At 46.3% G+C, this 16013-nt stretch overlaps 1 protein-coding gene across 6 annotated transcripts in view; it reads left to right on the top strand.

Annotated features, from left to right (window-relative positions):
* Positions 1 to 16013, top strand: part of CHST11 (carbohydrate sulfotransferase 11) — a 338998-nt gene that overhangs the window by 198640 nt on the left and 124345 nt on the right. For 3 of the 6 annotated variants that reach the window (XM_064283675.1, XM_064283673.1, XM_064283674.1), the window contains one exon: positions 1 to 16013. This exon is cut by the window's left edge and continues 20576 nt beyond it. The exons of the other annotated variants lie outside the window; for them this stretch is intronic. The gene's annotated coding sequence lies outside the window, so the exon portion shown is untranslated. 6 annotated transcript variants of the gene reach the window in all.

Raw genomic sequence — 16013 nt, 5'->3', positions numbered from 1 at the left:
GATAAGGCTGAATCTTCTGACCAGTCTACTCAGTTGTTGTTGTTTGGTGCCATGGAGTTGATTCTGACTCAAAATGACCCTGTGTACCACAGAATGAAACACTGCCCAGTCTGTCGCCATCGTCACAATCGTTACGCTTGAGCCCATTGTTGCAGCCACTGTGTCAATCTATCTCATTGACAGCCTTCCTCTTTTCCGCCGACCCTCTCTACTTTACCAAGTATGATGTCCTTCTCCAGGGACTGATCCCTTGTGATAACACACATCCAGAATATGTGAGATGAAGTCTCGCCATCCTTGCTTCCAAGGAACATTCTGGGTTGAACTTCTTCCAAGACAGATTTGTTCAGTCTCCTGGCAATCTGTGGTGTATTTAATATTCTTTGCCAACACCATAACTCAAAGGCGTCAGTCCTTCTTCAGTCTTCCTTATTCATTGTTCAGCTTTCGCATGCATACGAGGTAATTGAAAAGACCATGGCTTGGGTCAGGTGCACCTTAGTTTTCAAGGTGACATCTTTGCTTTTTTAACACTTTAAAGAGGCCTTTTGCAGCAGATTTGCCCAGTGCAGTGCATCATTTGATTTCTTGACTCCTGCTTCCATGTCTACTCAGTAGTTCATTTTTTTTTTTTACTATCCGTCCCAGATTTTGAGCAGAGTGGCAAAATAGCAGAGGTTAAGAGTAGAACTCTAGAGCCGGGCTGACTGGGTTTATGCCCAGTCCTGCCACTTACTAGCTGCATAACAAATGACCATAAACTTGGTGGTTTACAATAACATATATTGATTATCCCACAGTTTCCATGGGTCAGGAGTCTAGGCGTGGCTTAGCTGGGTCTTCTGCTCAAGGTCTCAAGAGGCTGCAATCAAGGTATTTCCAGGGCTGGAGCCTCATGCAAGGGTTAGGGTCCTCTTCCAGGCTCACAGGGTTATTATTGGCAGAATTCATTTTCTTCTAGCTATAGAACTCACGGAAGCTTGCTTCTTCAAGTCCAACAGGAGAGTCTCCCTGAGCTCAGAGAAGGCCTAAAAGCTCTGTAAAGCACTCAACTGGTTAGTTCAGGCCCATCCAGGATAAGCTCTTGTTATTAATTCAGAGTCAACTGGTTAGGGACCTTAATTAAGCCTGAAGAATCCCTTCACCTTTGCCACGTAATGGAACATAATCACAGGTGGGCTATCCCATCAGATTCACAGGTTCTGTCCACATTCAAGGAGTCCTGGTGGCACGGCGGTTAAGCACTTAGCTGCTAACCAAAAGATTGGTGGTTGAAATCCACCAGCCACTCCTTAGGAAAAGGATGTGGCAATTTGCCTCTTTAAAGATTACAGCCTTGGGAACCCTATGGGGCAGTGGTACCCTGTCCTGCAGCGTTGCTATCAGTTAGAGTCGACTTGATGGCATTAGATTTCGGACCCACACTCAAGGGGGGAGGATTAGACAGGGCAGAGGGCAGGAGTCACAGGAGCTATCTTAGACTTCTGCCTACTGCACTGCTATGTGGCCTCAGGTAAGTTGCTTAACCTTTCTGTGCTCCCTCTGCCCCTTACCTCATCTATGAAGTCAAAATAATAGCAGCACACACCTCATAGTGTTTGTTGATTACATAAGAGTAAATGAGATAATTTATGTAAAGTGCTTAGAACAATTCTTGGCAGGTGGTGAGCACTCAATAAATGTTAGCTGTTACAACCATAAAGACGATGATAATCCCCAACTGAGCCAGTGGGATCCAAGCTTAGAAATATAGTCCACCAACTGGCTGGGGAACGAAACCAGAGAAGCCAGGCTGAAGGGGAAAGAAGAGACAGGAGAATATCAGCGAGCTTGGTAAATAGGCCAGTCCAAAAGGGAACCTGACAGCTTCCACTCTGCCCATTGAGAACCGTGGAAGCCGATGGGAAACTCTTGAGTTATTAAAGCAAACTGGATGTAAGTGGGTACACATACTCTGGTTTTAGTTTTTTTTTTTTTCATTAAAACATCTCAAGGCAAAGAGTAATGTTCTCATCTCCCCAGAAAGGTGAGAAATCCCGTACATCAGAAATTTTAATCAAAATTGACATCTCAAATATGAAGAAATGACATTGGTGCATAACTGGATATTTGGGCAACTTTTGTAAGCAACTGCACCCCAAAATTTAGGTGTAACCTAAAGAAGGACTTTCTCCTGAATAAGGATCCCAGTTGGCTCAATTTAAAAACAAGGGGCCTCTTATTACTGATCTGGAGTCCCTAGGTGGTGCACACAGTTAACGAGCCTGCTGAAAGGTTGTACGTTCAACCCCACCCAGAGGAGCTTCGGAAGAAAGGCCTGGTGATCTACTTAAAAAAAACCAGCCATTGGAAACCTATGGCTCATAGTTCTGTCCCGACACACATGGGGTCGACTAAACGGCAACTCATAACCGGTACCGGTACATTCCTGGTGCATCCAATGAGTAATGTGAACGAGTATTTGTGCAGTGTGGATGGAAGGAGGACCGCTTGGGAATCTGCTGCAGAATGCATGCATTTTACTGGAGAGTTAAGAATCGATTTGTTGCTCCGTCTGGGATGCCGTTAACTAAATGTAGGAAGACGCAGCGAGGTGAGTCAGTGAAGCAAGTTCACTGTTGCATGTTTATGAATACGAGCTGGGAGGGAGAGGGAAATGACACGGCTCCTTCCTTTGAAAGGGAGTTGCTTTGCTGAAATCCTTATTCAGTAGGTTATCTGGGGCAAGTCATTCACTCGTCTTTAGATCTCATATTTTGCATCTGATAATTCAACCCAAGTAATTTTACTGACGGCAGTAGCGGACACTGTTGGCGCTTTGCCCAGACCCTCTCGGATTCCTTTTGTGGTTTCTGGGCACCCATCCCCCAGCTTCTGCATGCCTTGCTTCTAATGGCTGCACCTGCGGCTTGGTTCCAAGGCTGCTTTTGGGCTACCAGAGCTGCTTCCCCCGTGTACAGAGAAAGGGAGGAGCCTGGGAATTTGTCTCTGCCTGGGCAGCCCTTGGGAGGGCAGTGGTGGTTCAGTGGTAGAGTTCTCACCTTCCGTGCAGGAGACCCAGGTTCAGTTCCTGGCCAATCACGAACAGCCATCACCTGTCTGTCATTGGAGGCTTGCCTGTTGCAATGATGCTGAACAGGTTTCAGTAGAGCTTCCAGACTAAGACGGGTTCAGAAGAAAGGCCTGGCAACCTACTTCCAAAAATTAGCCAATGAAAACCCTACGGATCGTAAAGGAGCATCTGCAGCTCATCATGGGGATGGCACAGCTAATCATGGGGGGAGTCGCCATGAGTTGGGGGCAGACTCCACGGCAATTACAGCAACAAACAAGGGGCCACCCTTAGACCAGCTCCCTCGCCCCTAGTCAGGGCGAACTCTGAGGGGTTATGCTGGGAGCTTCCCATGGGAGCAGATCTAAGCCTGAAATTCCATCCTTGCTGGGCGTTTTCCCCTCACTGTCCTGCTTGCTGGACCATCTATATGATTTGCAGGGCCCGGTATTAAATGAAAACGCAAGCCCCTTGTTCAAAAACTACTATGAATTATTAACAATTTCAAGACAGTGACAGGAGAGCATTAAACCAAGTGCGGGACCCTTCTAATTGTGGAGTCCTGTGTGACGGCGCAAACCCTGGTGGCATAGTGGTTAAGAGCTACAGCTGCTAACCAAAAGGTTGGCAGCTCGAATCCACCAGGTGCTCCTTGGAAACTCTGTGGGGCAGTTCTACTGTGTCATGTAGGGTCGCTATGAGTCGGAATCGACTCGACGGCAGCCTCGTTTGGTTTTTGGTTGGTGTGACTGCACAGGTCAGAGGCCCGTGATACCAGCCCTGCCTGCTCCCCCACTTTCCTGAAGCACATCTTATTAAATCCATTGCATGAGAATTCTTGTCCTGCACGATGCTCTGATGAGCTTGGCCTAATGCAGCTGCTGAAGCGTAGCGTTGAGGGTATGGATTCCAAGATGGACACGGTACCAACCCTTCCCTCCTTCTTAGCAGGGAAGACAGATGAGGGCACAGGTAATTACATCACACACCAGCTAGTGAAACAAAGCGCAGTCCTGGAGACACCCACGGTGGGAAGCGTGGGAAGGTTAATGCTCCCGGGTTCTTTCTTTTGCACTGGGAATTTGGTATGTATCCCAAAGGATTCATGAATAGAATTGGGGTTGATTGTGTGGGAGAGAGGGTGGGAGATCACTGCAGAAACAGAAAGGTATAAGGATGGGGCTTATTCTAACTCATAGCGACCATATAGCACAGAGTAGAACTGCCCCATAGGGTTTCCAAGGCTGTAATCTTTACAGAAGCAGGCTACCACATCTTTCTCCCTCAAAGTGGCTGGTGGGTTCGGACTGCCAACCTTTCGGTTAGCAGCTGAGTGCTTAACCAGTGCACCACCAGGGCCCCTGCCTGTTTATTAGCAAGTGCCAACTGTGCGCCCAGTGCAGGAGATACTTAAACCAGCTCAGCAAAATTCGTGCTAAGGAAGTGCTGAACTGAAGGGGTTAAAAGGAAGTATGAGACATAACAGAGAGAGCCTGTTCTTCAAAGACTAATAGGTGCTAGGGGTCCTAGAGCTTTACAACAGAGAAAAGATTCTCTGATTGTGGAATTTCAGAAATTAGCAGGCTGTTGGGGTGGATTTTTTTTTTTTTTGGGAGGGGGACCTCCTGAAATAAACCCATGTAATTGGTGTCCTCCACTTGCCATGGAGTCGATTCTGACTCCTGGCGACCCTATGTGTGTCAGAGTAGAACTGTGCTCCCTAGGGTTTTCAGTGGTTGATTTTTCACAAGTAGATCACCTGGCCTTTCTTCTGAGGCACCTCTGGGTGGATTCGAACCTTCGACCTACCAGCCCAGTGCTATAACTGTGTGCACCACCCGGGGACTCCAGTTGGCCTTCGTCTGTTAGCTTGCTCAGATGGAACTGTTAAATCGTCTTCCGAGTTTTCCAAGTCTTCGCTGAAACGTCCCTGGGTCCCTCAGTCACCCTGCAGCTGGAACTGTGTCCCGGCCGGTGCCGGGGACAGACCCTGCTGACCACTCACTCTTTCTTGCTTCTCTCCGGGGAGCCCTTGATCACCCCACCGGCTTTCTAGAACTCTGAAGAGATCACTGACATTAGGAGGTTCCGTGGACGCTGGGAAGTGTAGACACTGGCCGGGGTCCTCTCCGTGAGATGGAAGGGAAAGCGGTGTTGAAAATGCTGTGGTTCTGAGGGGCCCCGGGACACTCTTCATCATTGCCTTTGTCAGGCTGAGGCAGCCATCCTCGTTTTTCAAAGCACGCTCATGGGCAGGATGGGTGATAGTTCTTCCATCAGGAATAAGTGCGTAAATGTAATAAAATGCAATAAAAGCCGCAGCTCTTGCCGGGAAGCAGGATGAGGGGCCTTCCCTGGTTTTATGTTATGCTGTCCTTCGAATGCTGGAGATACCCCGCTGTCCCTGAGTTCACTGTGAACACCAACTGAGGGTGGCTCAGAATTCTACCTTGATGAATAGCCCATTGGGGGCAATCGTTCATGGTCTCTTCATAGCTTTCTATGAAGCAATTTAAAGGAGGCACATGTTTTTCCATGAATACACATAATCAAATGATTTGTAATTGTTTAGTGGTATTGGAAGGGGGATATGAACAGTGAGGAGAAGAGAATCACATCTTCCTGTCTCCCTACTGTGTTGTTTTGTTCTTTTGTTTTTGAGACATACGTATTTTTTTGAATTGTGGTAAATACATATGTAACAAAACATTTGACATTTCACTGGTCTTCACGTGTATAGCTCAGTGACATTAATTATGTTCATCTTCTTGTTTAACTGTCGCCCTCATCTGTTCCCAAATTATACTAGTATCCTTTTCCCTCTACTGTTTTAATGTGGAATATTTTGGGGGTCAGGCTTTAAAAGCATCCCTGAACACGGCTCTGCTCGATCTGGCCCCTGCCGGCCTCTCTGGCCACATCATCTCAGAGGCCTCTCTCCTGTGGAGACGTCATGAGTCCCTTCGACAGTCCCAGGCGGTCCACCGTGTGGTTCCCTCTGCGCAGACCAGGCTCCCTATATACACATCTCCGCCAGGCAGCTCCTCTGCGTCCTCAGGTCTACTTTATTGTCACTTCCTTGAGGAAGCATCCCTGGTGCCCCCAACTAAGTGAGGTCCCCTCTTCCTATGCTCTTATCATGCCCTCTGCTGTTCTTCTATAGCACTTCATTCATTCAACAAATATTTATTTATTTCATTTTTATTGTGGTTTTACTTAAGTTTACAAATCAGGTCAGTCTATCATACAAAAATTTACTGCAGCAGCCCTGGTCCTGGTGGGAGGGAGGAAAAGAGAGAAGGAAGGAAGGGAGATTATGTGGGTGGGTGTGACTGACTGACTGAGTAAAAGCATAAAGGCTTTTCTCTAAGCTGAAACACAAATAGGAATGAAGACTCATCTTACCTCTATAGCCAACTCCATTCCCCCTTTTGAAAAGTAAATTTCTTTTGTCACAAAAGCATTTTATTAGGTGTGAGGCCAGTGGTCTCAACACAGCCTTTTACCATCCCCCCATGCCTGTGTTTTGTATGCTGCAAAAGATAATATGTGCTTGTGGGTGGGTGTAATCAATACATTTTCATAAATAAAAAAGTACGTTTGTACACTTACAATGATTATTTAAAGGCCCATTCCATCGCAAACGCTACTTAATCGTCTGATGGCACGTTTCCAGGACTTCTAATCTTTTAATATATGCCCAGACTCCTAAAGAATCATAATTGCCAGTTGTCTTACAAGCAATCATCTCATCACAAAGGGGGCCCGGGAAGAGAGTTCAGGAGGCAAACAACAGAAAAAACACCTGGCAAATCCAATTCAGCTGGATAATGTCTTTGACTAAGACTAAAAATGATTGTATTGAAGGTTCTGTGGTTTCCTGACATTTGGCGGATAGATGTAGCTGTAGGACATGTCTGAGGCCACATCTGTTGTCGCCCATCTCAGTTGAGTTTTATTAATCCCTGTCTTTCTCACTTTTAATGGAGGAGGAGTTCATCAGTGCTGGTTTCATCTAAAGGAGTGAATTAGGGGCCCGTTGGTCACGAATGTAGGGGTGTAGCTTCGTATTCACTCAGTGAAGAAGCAGCTGCCGAAGATCAAGTCAACTTTGTGTTCAACAGCTCCCAGACCAGCTCGTGACACCACTGTAATCAACATTATTCCAGTTCTAGTCCTCGTTTTTCATTCCAGGCAGGATGGACTGCTGGATCAACTATAATTTAATAATGTAGCTAACACGTTGTTGTTGTTGTTAGGTTGCTTCGAGTTGGTTCTGACTCATTGACCCTGTATACAACAGAAACACTGCCTAGTCCTGCGCCATCCTACCAATAGTAGTTATCCTTTAAGCCCATTCTTGTAGACATTTTGTCAGTCCATCTTGTTGAGGGTCTTCCTCATCTTCGCTGATCCTCTACTTTTCCAAGCATGATGTCCTTCTCCAGAAACTGATCCCTCCTGATAACATGTTCAAAGTATGTGAGACATAGTCTAGCCATCCTTGCATCTAAGGAGCATTCTGGTTTTACTTCTTCCAAGACAGATTTGTTCATTCTTTTGGCAGTCCATGGTATATTCAGTATTCTTTGCCAACACCACAATTCAAAGGCATCAGTTCTTTGGTAGATTGGAGCTTACCAGAGGCTGGGATGAGAGGGGAATAGGGAGTTATTTTTTAAAGGATACAGTTTCTGTTTGGGGTGATGAAAAATTTCGGACAATAGCGGTGATGGTTGTACATTTGAATGTAATTAATGCCACTGAACTGTACACTTAAAAATGGTTAAAGTAGCAAATTTTATGTTATGCATAATTTACCACAATAAAATAACAAAACCAAACAGTAGGCTGCCCCTCCTCACATTTATACTGGCAAAAATGGAAAGGAGGGTGTGTGCTGTCTTAGCTCCATGGTGCTGCCGTAACAGAAGTACCACCCATGGCTGGCTTTAAAGGACAGAAATTTATTTTCTCACAGTTCAGGAGGCTAGAAGTCTGAATTCAGGGCACTGGCTGTTGGGAGAGGTCCTTGTTGAGTTCATTTTCTAGTAGCTGTTGATCCTTGGAGTTCCTGGGTTTACAGACTCGTCTGTGTCCACCATCATCATCGTCGTCAGAGCCTCTGCCTTCCTCTGGTTGCGATTGCTTGTATCTGTGTCTAATCTGCTGTTTGCGTAACTCAGAAGTGATCAAATTTAAAACCAATAGAAAAGCCAAACCCATTGGTGTTGAGCCGATTCCAGCTTCTAGTGACCCTACAGGACAGAGTAGAGCTACTCCATAGGGTTTCCAGGGAGTGGCTGGGGAATTTCAAATTACCGACCTTTAGGCTAGCAGCCGAATGCTTAACCACTGTGCTACCAGGGCTCCGATCAGGTTTAAGACACACCCTATACCGATATATCCTCGTTAGCATAACACAGAAAACCCTTTCCCCAGAAGATATTACATCCACAGGTATAGAGGTTAGGATTCCAACACGCATTTTGGGGGAACCCAATTCAGTCCTTAACCCCCAGGGCTGCCTACAGTGGAGGTGGGCATGGCAGCTGGGTCAACCTTCTTGAGGGCAGTTTAGCAACGGCTGATGAAATGAAAAGTACGTCCACTCTTTGACCTGGCTGTTTCACTGCGAGGAGTTTTCCCTAAAGCAGCAGTTCTCAGCCAGAGGCGATTTTGCCTCTCCAACGGGGGCGCGGGCGGTGGTGGCATTTGGCCATGTTTGTCACAACTGTGGAGGTGCTAGTGGCATCTAGTGGGTAGAAGCCGGAGATGCTGCTTAACACCCACAGTGCACAGGACAGCTCCCTCAAGGGAATTATCTGGTCCTGGTTTTTTAAATGTCATTTGTGTCAAGGTCGATAACCCCAATTGTGAAACTGTTCAGAGTAGTGAAAAATTAGAAATAACCGTGGTATTGTTCAGCGGAGATTAAAGAAAGCATGGTACACCCATACAGTGGGATCTTGTGCGGCTTTGAAATGACAGTGGAGAGCCATGATTTTTCATAAAAAGAAGTTCTTGAGACACTGAAGAGAAAAAAGATGACAGAGCAACATGAAGGCAAGGAGCCTGACTGTGCATTTCTTAGACTCTGGGAAGTTACATAACGAAATATCAAGCCTGTGTCTGGGTGGTTGGAGTATAGATCATTTTTACCTTTTAAAAATTATTTTGGGGATTTAGAATTTTTTACAATGAGCATTTGTTACATTTATAACAAAAATAAAATTTTTTTGAAATTAGAAAAAATATGTAACTGCAAATATAGTCAAGTCAAGGTTGTTTAAGTTTTAAGGTTTTTTTCAACTACTGGGGAAACCCTGATGGTGTAGTAGTTAAGAACTATGTCTGGTAACCAAAAAGTCGGTAGTTCAAATCCACCAGGTGCTCCTTGGAAACTATGGAGTAGTTCTACTCTGTCCTGCAGGGTCACTATGAGTCGGAATCGACTCAATGGCAATGGGTTTGGTTTTTTGACTATTAATTACATTTCATTTCAAAGTATTTTAAGGAATAAACCACCATACCGACTAAGTGCCTACTACGTGACAGATTTTGATACATGTCATTTATTTCTTGAAAAGTCCTGTTTGAGTTGTTGCTTTCACACCTCCCTCCCCCGCCCCCCTTTTTTATAGATGAGGCTACAGAAGCTTAGAGGGTTTATGTGAGTCAGCGGTGGTGATTAGGACCAGATTAAGGCATGTGAGGACCCTAAGCACTGATAATCTGTGGTGCACCCTCCCCGGCTTACTCATGCATTCTAATGGGATATGTGAGTTATACATATGCATGTGTATATATGTGTGTGTGTCTTAGCGATCCATGATGTAACTTCTCTGTAAATGCAACTGTAACATTAGTGATTGAACGCATAAGTGGCATATGCCATTTTTAGCCGAATGAGATGAACTGGACTATAAAATTTTTAGTGGATACAGGGCACTAAGATTTTTACTTAGGACATAACTATACCTAAATGCTATACAGTTATAAGTTATCAGTCCCTGTAGAAGGACATCATGCTTGGCAGAGTACAGGGTCAGCAGAAAAGAGGAAGACCCTCAACTAGGTAGGTTGACACAGTGGCTGAAACAATGAGCTCAAGCATAACAACAATTGTAAGGTGGCTTAGGACCGGGCAGTGTTTCGTTCTGTTGTGCATAGGGTCACTATGAGTCTCAATCGACTGGACGGCACCTAACAACAACAACAACACAGTTATAAAGTAACTTGACTGAATTCATTGCAATGGTCAACTTATTCAAGTTCCCTCGCTTTTGTGCATCACCTGGGACTGGAGTTCCCATTGGCTGCTTACTAGGATGTGCTCAAGCGCATACCCTTGTGTTTGTATCATGGCAAAGAGCATTGCTGGCCCTCTTGGCTGGAGTTGCTGGATCAGCAGACGTGGGTGTACCAGACAGTTCTCTTAAAATGGATCAGAGACCTGTTATCTATTAATATAGTCCATCCTTGCCGAGTAACCCCTCATGTTGGATCCAGTTGCATGTTGGGTGAATGTAGAAAGAGTTAGACTCAGCAGCCCACCTGTACCTCTTGTGTATTAGAAAAAAATGGTATATTCCAAAGAGACCCACCGAGATAAGGAGTTTCAATTACACAGAAGGGGACCACAGGAGACAGATGTCAACAAAGGTGTTGAAGTGGTAGGAACCTCATAGCTTAAGCAACCTTGCACATGGGTGTCCTCGTGACCCTTTGTGAACTTTATTTCCAGCCTGCTCAGTCTCTTGCACTGGAGCCGGTATCAATTGTGTTTAGTGCCCTGCCGGTTCCCTTCCACTGTGGCACTGGCTTTTCCATGTGTCCTGTCTGCTTGGCATCTGTGGGTCTTTGCTTTGGACAACTGGTACCCCTGTTTTGATGATGCCCGAAGCACGTGCTTACTTTGCACATTGGTTGAGTCACCCCTGGTGGTGATGGAGTGAGAACCCGTCCTCATACCTTTCTGTAGCACAGTAGGGCCTACATGCCACAGTGCACAGCCACGTGCTGATGTAGGGTTACTAGTAACAAGTTAGATTTTCTTTAATATGCTTTTGTAAAGAGTTTGGACACATTTAGAGAGTTTCCATATTGAGAACTTGGAGATGGTTCAGAGAATTTCTATTTACAAATAATTTTTTTTTTTTATTACTATTGTTTTTGTTAATGTCACTTGGAGAAAAGTTCTTTATCTGGAAAAATTGTTTTTTCTGGAACACTTCATTCTAGATCAGTGATGTGCGTGTCATCTATGCCCATAAGTCTCATTTGGTCTCTTGAACATGTTTACTGGACTCCCGTAAGGCAAAGTCTTCTCTGTTCCAACCCAGGGCAGAAGGGAGAACGTTAGAACATTTCCCAGCTGTCACCTCATGAACAGACAGCCATCCTTTATTCTCTGGTACCTAGAGGAAGCAAGCTGAGATTTCTAATTTCCCTTGGAGTTTGTGGGTGCAGTTAGCAAGGGAAGGCTGATGTTCTGGGAGGGTTTCTGTAAGGGAGCTGCCTGATGTGATCTGGAATGACTCATGGAATGGAGAACCACTTCCTCTTGAGAGAGAAGTTTCCTTTGACTAATCATGGTCTTTACTGCTGCTTAGAGGCTGGTGGGAAATGTGTCCTACAGCCTCCACCCAACACCTGCCATGATACATACTCGTGAGTATCTGTCCAGGAAGGCTTCCAGACACCCCCAGGAATGGTTCCCTCACCACCTTTCATGCATCTGGGTGTGTCGTGTCTTCCTGCTGCATTTCATCTAAGATAACCTGTTGACTTAACTAACCAAACCAGTTGCTGTCCAGTTGATTCTGACTCATGGCAACCCCACGTGTTACAGAGTAGAACTGTGCCCCTAGGGTTTTCATGGCTGTGACCTTTCAAAAGTAGATTGCCAGACCTTTCTTATGAGGTGCCTCTGGGTGAGTTCTAACCATCAACCTCTCTATTAACCATTTGTGCCACCCAGAGACTTAAAATTACATGCGGTGGCCTCCCTGGATAGTGTCCTCCCACAGTGTCTTTCCTTAGGCATCTTTTAAGTAGCTTCTTCCCAGTTCCATTCTTCATCAAGGCCAGGTTCTATTTCCTGCCTCCAGTATCCAAGTGTGGCCAATTCTCTCCCTTCAGAGAGGAGTGGCTTCGTGCACATCTGCCAAAAAGACACACCTGCCTGGGTGACCTATCAAGCCAGTTTGCCCTCCTTCCTGAGATTTCCAGCTTCATGTTTTAAAGGCCTCCTTGCCGGCTTGGGGAGGAGAATAAAGGGCTCTGGGTTCAGAGTCTAGGTGTGAGTCCTGGGCCTGCCACTTCCTGTGAGCAGTGTGGGCTTGGCATGCAAACTCAGTTGCACCTGCCTTACAGGGTGGTTCTGTCTCAGGTGTGGTGGCAGGACTGAGCAGAGTAGGGCAGGGGAGTACATCTGGATCCCCAACATAACTCTGGATGCGTGGAGTCCAGGAGGCAGATACTTGTCCTGGCTGCTAGAATAGGTCTGGACATATTTGCATCAATGAAGGTAGTGGTAGTCCAGCGGTAGAATTCTTGCCTTCCATGCAGGAGACCCCGATTCGATTCCCATGAGGGGCAGCCACCACCAACAGTCAGTGGAGGCTTGCGTGTTGCTATGATGCTGAACAGGTTTCAGTGGAGGAGGAAGAAAGGCCTGTTGAACTACTTCTGAAAATCAGCCACTGAAAACCCTATGGATCACAATGGTCCACTCCCCATCCAATCATGGGGATGGCTCAGGACCAGGCAGGGATTCTTCCTGTTGTACATGGGGTCATCATAAGTTGGGGGCCAACTTGATGGCAGGTGACAACAACATATTTGCATCAATACCTGAGGACAGCTTCACTGAAGCAAAGCTTACCATACTGTTAAATTAGTAATAATAGTTACTGTTGTTTGAGTGGAGCCCTGGTGGTGCAGCGGTTAAGAGCTCAGCTGTTAACCAGAAAGGTTGGCAGTGTGAATCCACCAGCCGCTCCTTGGAAACCCTATGGAGTAGTTCTACTCTGTCCTACAGGGTTGCTATGAGCCAGAATGGATTCGATGGCAACAGGTTTGGTTTGGTACTTTGAGTACTCTCATTCTATACGTGTGCTTAAAATAATTCTACAAGGCAGGTACTCTGCTTATTATCTCCATTATTGTTGTTGGGTACCACAGAGTTGATTCCAACTCATAGTGACCCCATGTGACAGAGTAAAAATGCCCCATAGAGTTTTCTGGGCTGTCATCTTTATGGAAGCAGACTGGCAGGCCTTTCTTCCGTGGAGATACTTGGTGGGTTTGACCTGCCAACCATTTGGCTAATAGCTGAGTGCTTAACTGTTTGCACCACCAGGGCTCCTTATCCGCACTATACAGGTGAGGAAGCTCAAACTCAGAGAAGCTAACAAATTATCTAACACGGAGCCAGGGGCCTGGGCCAGGACTGGCACTCAGGCCTCCCTCCTTCTATTTTGGAAGAGGTATTTGTGTTGGCAGCATGGCCTGAGCTGGGGGGGAGGAGTGGCCACAGGTGGGGTGAGCACCGCAGATGCCTTTATTTTGGCCCCACCTGAGTTTGCTGTCTGTCTTCCTGAGCTCTGGAGACCTTCCCCAGCTCCCTCCCAGGCCTGACCGCCAATGGGCCCAAGCCTTCCCCTCCACCTTCCTCCTGGCTTAGCTGTGGACTAATCCCATTTCCCATTAGGTGAGCCAAGACAAGATTAGACCTTTATTAAAAGGAAATTAAACTAGGAAATGAAAGGATAAACAAATCCCAAATGAGAAAAAAACAACAGCACCGAAGCAGATGAGTACACAGAGCACAGATTCTGTATCCTAAAGGGGCAACCGTCTACCTGTGAACTGGCACGGCTTTCTGTAGGCAGCCACGCGCCTCCTCTCCTTTTCCACCCTTGCTGGCTCTGTGTGGCCAAGCTGGTTGTCGTGGTAGCTTCAGTGGGCATGGTTCTCTAGGAGCCTTGATGGTGGCACCACAGCGTTTAGCGCCTTGCTCATATCAGGCCTTCCTTTGGCCCTATTCTGGGTCTCCAATATGAGGGATGCTGCCAGCCAGGATGGATGACCCAATAAACAAGATACACGCAGGCATATTTGTCCTTCCTTACTAATTTGTAGTGCACAATTTTCGCCGATTCTTATTGCGTCTGTTCCTCCTTCTCTCCTCTTCTACCTCACCGTGTGAAACCCATGTGCAGTTGTGCACTACAGATTAGTAAGGAAGCACAAGTAAGCCTGTGTGTACCTTACTGGTTAATCAGCTCCTGGCTGCCAGCGTGGCCAGCTTCTCCTTGGGGAATGAATGGACCAGGTAGTGGCTCCCATGCCTCCTACGCCCTCAGGAAAGAAACTACAATCCAGACTCCTCTGTATTACCCTTTCTAAGGCTCCAGGTGGTCCACTTCGCCCACCTCTTTAGCGTCACCTCCCTTTCCTGCCTCTTTCTGTTCCTCTGTTTCTCCATGGCACCAAGCTCCTCATGGCCTTTGCCCATGCTCTTCTCTACCCGCAGTGCTCTTGTCCCACACCCTCTCTTTACTTGGCCAACTCCTACTTATTCTTCAGATCTTGGCTTACATGTTGGTTTCTCAGGGACACTTTCCCCGGTTCCACTAAGCTAGGTTTCTCATGGTATTTTGCTGTTTTCCTTCATTGCGCTGTTCCCTTTAAGCATTTGTATCTGAGGGCATAGCCATAATGACTTGAGGGTTAGCAAGGCGTGGCAGGGAACAGTTTTACTCTGAAAATGGACCACGAGAGACATGAGCAGGGACTAAACCCATTGCCGTTGAGTCTATTCCAACTCATAGCAACCCTATAGGACAGAGTAGAATTGCCCATAGGGTTTCCAAGGCTATAATCTTTACAGAAGCAGACTTGCCATATCTTTCTCCTGTGGAGCTACCGGAGGGTTCGAGCCATGGACCTTTGGGTTAGCAGCTGAGCGCTTCTCCTTTGTATCACGGGAGCTCTTTGAGCAGGGTCTAGAAAGCCAATAAGAGATGTTGAAGCACCTGGAGACTGGCAATAGTGGTAACCAGTTACTACCCCGGGGCCTGAAGGAATGGACTTCAATGTTACCAGACCCAACGAGAACCAGAGAATTTGAGGGACCCGTGCTCTGCCCAGAACCGAAGTGGGTGCAGGGAAGATGTACTCCAATCAGTCGGTTGCTATCGATATCGCTGTGTCCATCTCCCTTACTCTTACTCTCCCACCTTCTTATCTGCCCACTGTCTCTTACTGTCTCCTTTCCTCCCTCTCCTCTCTTTTCCCTCACCTTCTGTCCCCTATTTTCTACTAGTTTCTATTGTTGGCCAAACAGAAACAGAAGTAGCCAGCAATGGGGTCACCTTCCCGGGGAACAGAGAATGGATGAGAGTGGGGGTAGGAAGAAGAATTGGGGACAGAGGATAGTCAACATATTCCATCAGTCAGTCATTTTGGAACATCAGTAGGGCACAGAACAAGATATTAGAAAGAGGTAACTAACCCCTGCCATGTTGTAGATGGAGGATCATCGTTAGTAGTGACGGTAACAGCAGTGTTAGCTATCATGTGTTATATTTTCCATGCACAGGGCAATGTGTTAAGCGTCTTACATATACTCATTCTAATCTTTATAGCCAATCTGTTCGGTACAAGCTATTATGAATCTCTTCCAGGCAAGGTAAAGTGGCTTTGGAAAGGCTCACTATGCTGCCTGAGGTCACAAAGATCATAAGTGGCCAGACTAGGACTGGACTCAGCAGATCTCTTTTATTCTAAACTCCAAGTGCTTTCCTCTAAAAGCAACCTAGACCAATGTAAGGGGGTGAACCGATGTGTTTTTCTACAAGAAACCCCCAATGACTTCTATAATGCAGCAAGAATTAAAAAAAAAAAAAAGAATATTTTTAACACACCAACTTGTCTGGACAATTGCCCAGAA

The sequence above is a fragment of the Loxodonta africana genome, chromosome 4 (assembly GCF_030014295.1).
Source record: "Loxodonta africana isolate mLoxAfr1 chromosome 4, mLoxAfr1.hap2, whole genome shotgun sequence".
Classification (NCBI taxonomy): Eukaryota; Metazoa; Chordata; class Mammalia; order Proboscidea; family Elephantidae; genus Loxodonta; species Loxodonta africana.
Note: the sequence above shows the minus strand (reverse complement) of the source record. Positions and strands in the feature narration are given on the sequence as shown.